Here is an 8,406-nt window from a genome sequence, read left to right as displayed (position 1 = left end):
GGATGCTGAATCGACTGAACCACCCAGGCGTCCCCATTTTAATCATTTTTATGTGTACAGTTCGGTGGCATTAAGTATATTCACACTGTTGTGCAAGCAGCATCACCATCCTTCTCCAGAATTAATTTGCTTTTATTGGATTAGCTAAGTGAGGATCTTTTCATCTATGGACTAGTATATTGTTCCTTCTCTTTCCTCACCCTCTTTTCTCCTTTCCCCCTTCCCTTTGTTTCTCTTACCTTTTTATGCTCTTTGCAGATTTTCTAACTAGACTGATGTCCTTTTTCTTTCTTTTCAAAACTTAAGAGCTTTCCTGTATTATGAATATTATCTATTTTCAATGTTATATTTCTTGCTTGGCTCCTTATATATTACACTTGCAGATGAAGAAGCTGAAGTTTACAGAGGCTGTGTGACTGGCCCAAGGCAACAGAGCTAGTAGGTGGCAGGCAGCGGAGATGGCTCGGTCTGGCTTTTCAAGTCTCAGGCCAATGGGAAACTCCTAAGGTATGAAGACTCCGATGGAGCGCGAGGCCAGCTGGAGTCAGGGAAGGCCAGGAAACTGAGGGAGACTTCCGGGGGAGGCTGGGAGGATGGAGAAGTGGGCATTGCTGAGCATGGAGGAAACCAGAGAGAGGATCCTCTTTTCGCCTGCTGTTCTTGCTGCACGAAGGACCAGCAAACACTGATGGCATTTGGGTCCGTGGGTGTCCACTCCCCCGTGACCACTGTGGCTACAGAGCGGAGGCCAGAGGCTGTGGCCTGGTCTTTTCTGAGCACTAACTCCATGCAGTTTCTTGTTCCTCCTCTCTCCCACATCCAATCAACCACCAAGCTGTGTGGGTTTCACTTCCTCAGTGTCACTTCTCTTCTCTTTGTCCCCTGCCAGAGCCAGCCCCAGGTCCCATCGTGTCTCCTAACTGGTCTTGCCAGTTGTACCCTGGTTCCCTTCAGGTCCCCTCCATGCCGAAGCGCATCTGTGCAGACTCCTCTGCTTAAAATGCTGGAGCGGCTCAGTGCTGACAGCCCGGGGTCTGCTTGGGATTCCCTCCCTGTTTTCTCTTTCTCTCTCTCAAAATAAATAAACTTTAGATGCTTGGATGGCTCTGCAGCATCTCTCAGGCAGTGAACTCCTCAGCCCAGCTCACAATTTCCTCACCTTCTGGCTCCTGCCTCCCTTTCTCACCCTTGTCTGTTTGGGTCTCTGTGTCAATCAGACTAAATTCTGTGACTGTAGCTAACTGTCTCTCGTGCCTCAAGGGCTTTGCCTGTGCTGTTCCCTCTACCTGGAATGCTGTTCCTCGTCTAACTTGTGCTCAATTTTATATCTCTGTTTAGACAGCATTCCACTGGGAGACCCTCCCTGGAATGACGGGCTCAGTTACGGGCCGTGTTGTTGTGCACATCCTACTGTCTTGTACTTTTCTTTATGTCTGTCGTCTGTTCGTCCTGGCTGCGGGTTAGAATTACCAGAGCTGCTTTTACAATGCTGGTGCGTGGCCACCTGCCCCCAAGACTCCGAGGTGACCACCCACGAATAGGCCTGGGCTGCGGTTGTTTTACAGGTTCCCCAGGTGATTCTAGTGTGCAACCAGGGGTAAGAACAGGGCCCCATGGGGAGCTCAATGGGCCCAGGGGTCCTCTCTGTTGTAGTCATTATTCTAAACTCCTCTCCGGACACTGGAAGCCTCACGTACTTATTAAGTGCATTGGATAAATGAATGTAGCAGTTTCTAGAAGGGATGCAGGGATCAGTAAGGGCAAAAAGTGACGCATACCAAACATACATTGGATAGCAAGTAAGTGCTTTTTAAAATTTTCAGAGAATAATCAGAAAATTGTCCTAGAAAAACTCCTCAACTGGGGCGCCGGGGTGTCTCTGTCGGTTGAGCTTCTGACTCTTGGTTTTGGCTCGGGTTGTGATCTTGCAGTTGGTGGGATCAAGGCCCAAGTCGGGCTCTGAGCTGACAGAATGGAGCCTGCTTGGGATTCTCCTTCTCCTTCTCTCTCTGCCTCTCCCCTGCCTCCAAAAGAAATAAATACACCTTAAAAAAACAAAAATAAATAAACACTCCCCAATCCTTCAGGTCACTTTAATATCTGTGTATACTTTTGTTTATTTAGAGTCATAGTAAAAATTACACATTTAGGCACACGTGTGTGATTGGTTCTCCTTTGGAAGTCTCTCTTCCCCAGGGCCCCTTGAAGCCACATGCTACACTGTCAGAGGCTTCAAAACCCACCTCTGAAAGATTGATGTGTAATTTTAATTTCATGGAAAACTTCTTGAAATTTTCATTACTTATGAATAGAAACATACGATAAAAATTCCCTGGACGACATCTCTGCTGTCTTTCTGTTTTCTCTGCCCAGGAGGCTTCTGCAGTTTCCTGGTCTCCGGTTTCTTCTCCTTTCCTCCTTCTCCGAAAAAAAATTCCCATGGACATCCCACAGTTCAGCTCTTTCTCTCTGCTTGCGTAGTCCAGGTCAGGAGGAAGCCAGAAGAGAGAAGCTAGCTGAACACTGGCCAGGAGCGAGCTCCGTCGCTCTCCTCAGCTCATCCTGACACCCTGGGAAGTGCTTTCTGTCAGGAATCAGACATTCAGGCACCAGCATTGCACGAGGCTCTCAGGAGCAAGAACCATTCACCTCCGTGCAGCCTCACCCATGTGGCCTGTGGGAAGGGGGTGGACAGGGGAGGGGAGTAAAAATGTGTCAACGCGAGAACTTCTCTCCACACAAGGTCTGACATAAGACCAATGGAAGCACAAGGGATGGCTCAGGGGCTGGCCAAGGTCGCCCCAATAGACAGACAGTTATCAATGCCAAAAGCCAAAGACCACCAGGGACACATCTGAAGGCGAATTAGATGGACTTACCGCTCTTTGCAGAGAGGGGGAGCTCTTCACTTGGGGAATGTGGGGCATCTTAGTGAGAAGGTCCTGGGAGGGCTTGTTATACAATTTGACTTGTTTCCTTAGGTGATTTGGGGGAAGGTTCAAGGAAGCAGGGCTTAGCTCTGGATTGGGTGTTCTGAGGAGGTGGGTGTCACTCTGATTGGGCATCTCTATTAGCTGGCTCAGGTTACCATCACAAAACACCACAGTGGATAGCTTAGGCAACAGAAATTTATTTTCTCACAGGTCTGGAGGTCAGAGGTTCAAAATCAAGGTGTCAATGAGTGTGTTTCCTCTTGAGCCTCTTTCCTTGGTTTGCAAACAGACACCTTCTTGCTGTGTCCTCACATGGTTGTCCCTCCGTGCTTCAGTGCTCTTGGTGTCTCTGTTGTGTGTCCGAATTCCCCTTTTTTTTTTTTAACAGGAACAGCAGTCAGATCAGAGTTGAGCCTATAGTAACTGCCTCATTTTAGCTTAATCACTACTTTAAAGACCGTATCTTCAAATACAGTTACATTATGGGGTGCCTGGGTGGTCCAGTTGGTTAAGCCTGTCATGATCTCACAGTTCGTGGGTTCATGCCCAGCGTTGGGGTTTGTGCTGACAGCTCAGAGCCTGGAGCCTGCTTCAGATCTGTGTCTCCCTCTCTCCTTTTCCCTCCCCCATTCATGCTCTGTTTCTGTCTCAATAATAAATAAACATAAAAAAAGTTAAAAAAATTTTTAACGTTTATTTGTTTTGGGGAGACAGAGAGAGAGACAGAGGACAAGCAGGGGAGGGGCAGAGAGAGAGGGACACACAGAATCCAAAGCAGGCTCCAGGCTCTGAGCTGTCAGCACAGAACCCAATGTGGGGCTCAAACCCATGAACCGTGAGATCATGACCTGAGCTGAAGTCAGATGCTCAACCCACTGAACCACCCAGGTTTCCCCAACATCTGATTTTTTGGGTGCCACAATACAAGTCATAATGATATCTTCAAATATCTTGTCTATAATAAGGTAGGGGAAATCATAAAGGTTAATGCAGGGATTGGTGAAGAAGGAGCAGTCACTCACTAGCAAGGATATGAGGATGTCTGGTCCCTTTTGTGGTTTGGACAAGGTTCATGTTTTGACTGTGTTGAGACATGATTATGGAGGCATCTGGATTTTGTCTTCACCACAGTCCCAGAGTGGCCTTGTCCAATGTTGATATATTGTGAAATTGTTGATGTTCAGTAGGAGACCCCACGGCCTGGCTGTGGATAGCGTCAGCTTGTAACAACACCAAGTCCTCACCCATCAAGTTAGACCACTCCCTGCTGTGAGGAACAGTTTTCTTTTGCCTGTGATCTAGGTACACACAATGTACTTGCTAAGCAAAGGCAGCTGTGAGGTAATTGCTACCCTTTCCCACTAGAAATTCTGGTGCCACTACTGGGTGACCAAAAGAGTGTGGCAAAATTCTGGTCCCCTTTTGGGAATGCATGGGGCCCGAAGATGTGGAAATGCAGGAAGCAGGACTTCCGTTGCTCACTTTGAACACACACTCTGATGGTGTAGCCTCTGTTGGAATATCTGGGTATTCCTTGCCATTCCATTTCACCTGGTGTGGCAGTTTTCTCTTTCTTTTCTTTCCTTCTTTCTTTCTCTCTTTCTTTTTTACTGTTTATTTATTTTTTTGAGAGAACTCGAGCCGAGAAGAGGCAGAGAGAGAGGGGAACAGAGAATCTGAAGCGGGCTCCACAGTGACGGTAGCAAGCCCATTGCAGGGCTCAAACTCACGAACTGAACCGTGAGATCATGACCTGAACTGACATCTGATGCTCTACCGACTGAGCCACCCAGACACGCCTGGTGTGTTAGTTATCTGTTGGCTATGTGACAAATCACTAGCTCAGTGGGTTAGAATAGCACACATTTATGATCTCACATTTTCTCTAGGCCAGGAGTTTAGGCTCAACTGGGTCCTCTGCTTAGGGTAACCCAAGGCTGCAGTCAAGGTGCTGCCCAGGACTGGGCTCCCATCAGAGGTTCTACTGGGGAAGGATCTACTTCTGAGCTCACTCAGATGTTTGGCAGAATTCATTTCCTCCTGGCCATAGGACTCATGAACAGCTTGTTTAGTCAAAGATAGCAATGAAGAGACTCTAGTGAGATTGGCAGCACTGGCAGTGTGTGATCACATACAAGTAGTCACATACAACCCATCATCTTTGTCACCTTCTGTTGGTTAGAAGCAAGTCACAGGTTCCTGCTCATACTCAGGGGGAGGGAATTAAACAAAAGTGTGAATACCGGGAGGCAGGATCAAGGGACCTACCCTCCACCCTGGGGCTAGCCTGACCATTTTGGGAAATCTGCAGTGTGCTAAGTGATTCAGGATTTAGATGGCTACAGGTCAGTCAGGCTAGGCCAGCCAGGCAAGGCAGGTGCAATGGAAGCCACAGCAAACCTCTGGGCATCCTGAAAACTTTGTTTTTGAGGGAAGATCTGATCTGGGGGAAAGAACAAATAGGACTCCAGAGTATAATTTCCTCGGGTGACTGCTGTGAAGGGGACAAGCCTCACAGATTTGTGTGCATTCAGGAATCCATTGGTAGGGGCACAAAAGGAAGAACTAAGAATCGGTGGACATAGGAAGGTTACCAGGGCATCAACTATACATGAAAGAGAAACAGAAAGAAGTAGGGAAACGTTTAGGAACATCTAGGTCTCTGGCCATGGGCTGCAAGAACAATACCCAAGGGAGGGAGTTGAACTGGATCCAGAAACTGGGATAGGCAGAGAGGAGGCTAGGGGGACATTTAGCATCTCTTTCTTTTTATTTTTTTAATGTTTATTTATTTATAAAAATTTTTAAAAATATTTATTTTTGTAAGAGAGAGATTGAGAGAGAGATACAGAGTGAGAATGGGAAAGGGGCATATAGAGAAGGAGACACAGAATCCAAAGCAGGCTCCAGGCTCTGCACTGTCTGCACAGAACCCAATGCGGGGCTTGAACTCAAACTGTGAGATCATGGCTTGAGCTGAAGTCTGATGCTTAACCGACTGAGCTACCCAGGCACCCTGTAATGTTTATTTATTTTTGAGAGAGAGAGAGACAGAGCACGAGTGGGGAAGGGACAGAATCCAAATCAGGGTCCAGTCTCCCAGCTCTCAGCACAGAGTCTGAGGCAGGGCTCAACCTTGGGATCCATCAGAGCATGACCTGAGCCAAAGTTGGCCATGAGCTGCCCAGGCACTCCAGCATCTCCTTAACCACAAAGTGGAAGCCAGGAAGGCTATCAGCCTAGAAGATAGGTGAAGGCCAGGTCATGCAGGCCTGCCTATCGCCACGTCTGGGGCAGCACTGTGAAGTGATAGGGGCCTTAAGAGTGTCTGTACAGACAATGTATATAAAGTAGATGTGATTTTATTGAATGTTTGGACATTGGGTATCTTACAGAATAAACTCTACTTAATGATCGGTCTAAGGCAGGCAGCTCCACCTAAAAAAAACATTAGAGCCAAAGAAAATCGTTCATGCACTACACATTTCAAATTCAGTTTATGACCATGTCCTGGGCCATAAAACAAGTCCTAATTAAAATAAAATGATTGTAGTCAAACAGACAATGTTCTCTGATTGCAATGAAGCTAGATCAGTAATCAGTAAAAAGATGTCTAGGAAAAATCCATAATTTCAAAATTAAGCAACTTATTTCTAAACTAACCATGGTTAAAGAAAAAAACCACCAGGGAAATCAGAAAGTATTCCAAATTGAATGATAATGAAAATACAGCTTTTCAAAAATTTGGGTAATGTAGAGGGAAATTTATAGCTTTAATATGCTTATATTAGAAAAGAAAGGCTTAAAGTCAACGACATAGTGTCCCACCTTAAGAAGCTAGAAAAAGAAGAGCAAAATAAATCCAAAGTAGAAGGAAGGAGATAATAGAGGTTAGAACAAGAATCAAGGGAATAGGAAAGAGACAGTAAAAGAAAACTAACAAACTCAGACCACATTTTTTTCAATTAAAATTTTTTTGTTTATTTTTGAGAGAGAGAGAGAGAGAGAGAGAGACAGACAGACAGACACACACACACAGAGAAAGAGAGAGAGAGAGAGAGAGAGAGAGAGAGAGGGAGAGAGAGAGAGAGAGAGAGAGAGAATCCCAAGCAGGCGCCAGGCTCACAGCAGTGAGTACAGAGCCCCATTTGGGCTTTAACTCACCAACAGTGAGATCATGACCTGAGTTGAAGTCAGATGCTTAACCGACTGAGCCACCCAGACATTCCTCAGTCTCCTTTTGTGACATATTTTCCCTCCCCCTCTTCCTCTAGCCCCAGTTCTAGTCAGCCAATGATTGACTCTCCATTTGAAGTAGGGGGGAAAGAGTATGAAGTAATCGTTAATTACTTCCTGTAGAGATGCCGGTGCTTTCAACATTTTTGCCAGTAGGCGGCAGCTGAAAACCCTGACAGGTTGCGGTGCGGGTCGACTTGCGGTCCAAGGTTCGCTGATAGGCGGAGCGGGTGTCATTTGGAGACAGGAGAGTCAACTCAAGATAGCAACCCCCTACTGAAACTTAGAACAGGAAAAATCTAGCGATTTCACAAAAACAGCTGAAGCCTAAACGCCTCTGAAATCAAAGCTGTAAAAACTTGGCTTTTAAAAGCCAGGGGGTTCTTTACTGGAGTATTGCAAGTGGGCATCTGAGGCTCGAAAAACTCCCATTGCGTGTAAATCTGGGCTCCTGCGTCTCCCCGTGTCCGCATCGTTCCCAGTTTTTATCGGGGTCTCAACATGGACCGGGACTTAACAATTAAGAACCCCCTGCTACACCACTAGAAAGTGATCGGTGATCACGCGAAAGTCTGGGCTGTACCTCAAGGTTGGTAAAGTGCGCTCAGGGCTTGGGCGGGAGGTGGCAGAGGCTGGGCACAGGTAGTGGCTTTGGTAATTTTTTCTTCCTGAAGGCTCAGTGCTGTGAAAAGGCATTAAGGGCAGAAAGGGAGCAGGTCCATTTTGCAGGTCTCCTATGTGTATCAAACAAGACGCTCTCCATAAATATCCCCACTTAACCTTTGAAGGAGTCCTTCGAGTTTGGTGCTCACATCCTTAATATTATTCCCCCAACTCCCTTAAGAAAACACCTAATGGAGTGCTGGCTTTTGTGGTCCTGGATTTTAAGTGTATGCACACACGGACTATTCCCTTCTTTTAACAGACAAAACTACTAGGCGATTTCCTTTGTTTAAATGCGCTTTCCTTTAAAAAATTGCCTCTCATTTGTTTCTTTGGTCTGTCTCTCGCGCAATCAAGAGCCACTCTCGGAACTGGCAGCATAAATAGAGGTAGGGGCAGGAGCCAATAGGATTTTGGGGTGAGGTTGGAAGACAGTGCTGGAACTTCCCCTTCGCCTTCTGGCCCGCGGCCCCACCAGGGTTTGGGCGGGAGCAGCCGGGCCCCCGGGCCCCGCTCCCTCGGCGGCCTCGGCGCGGGGCGGAGGGGCGGCGGGGTAGGGGGTGGGAGGTCAGGG

The sequence above is a fragment of the Suricata suricatta genome, chromosome 4, assembly GCF_006229205.1.
Source record: "Suricata suricatta isolate VVHF042 chromosome 4, meerkat_22Aug2017_6uvM2_HiC, whole genome shotgun sequence".
NCBI lineage: Eukaryota > Metazoa > Chordata > Mammalia > Carnivora > Herpestidae > Suricata > Suricata suricatta.
The sequence above is the reverse complement of the archived record's forward strand: the minus strand, read 5'-3'. Positions refer to the sequence as shown.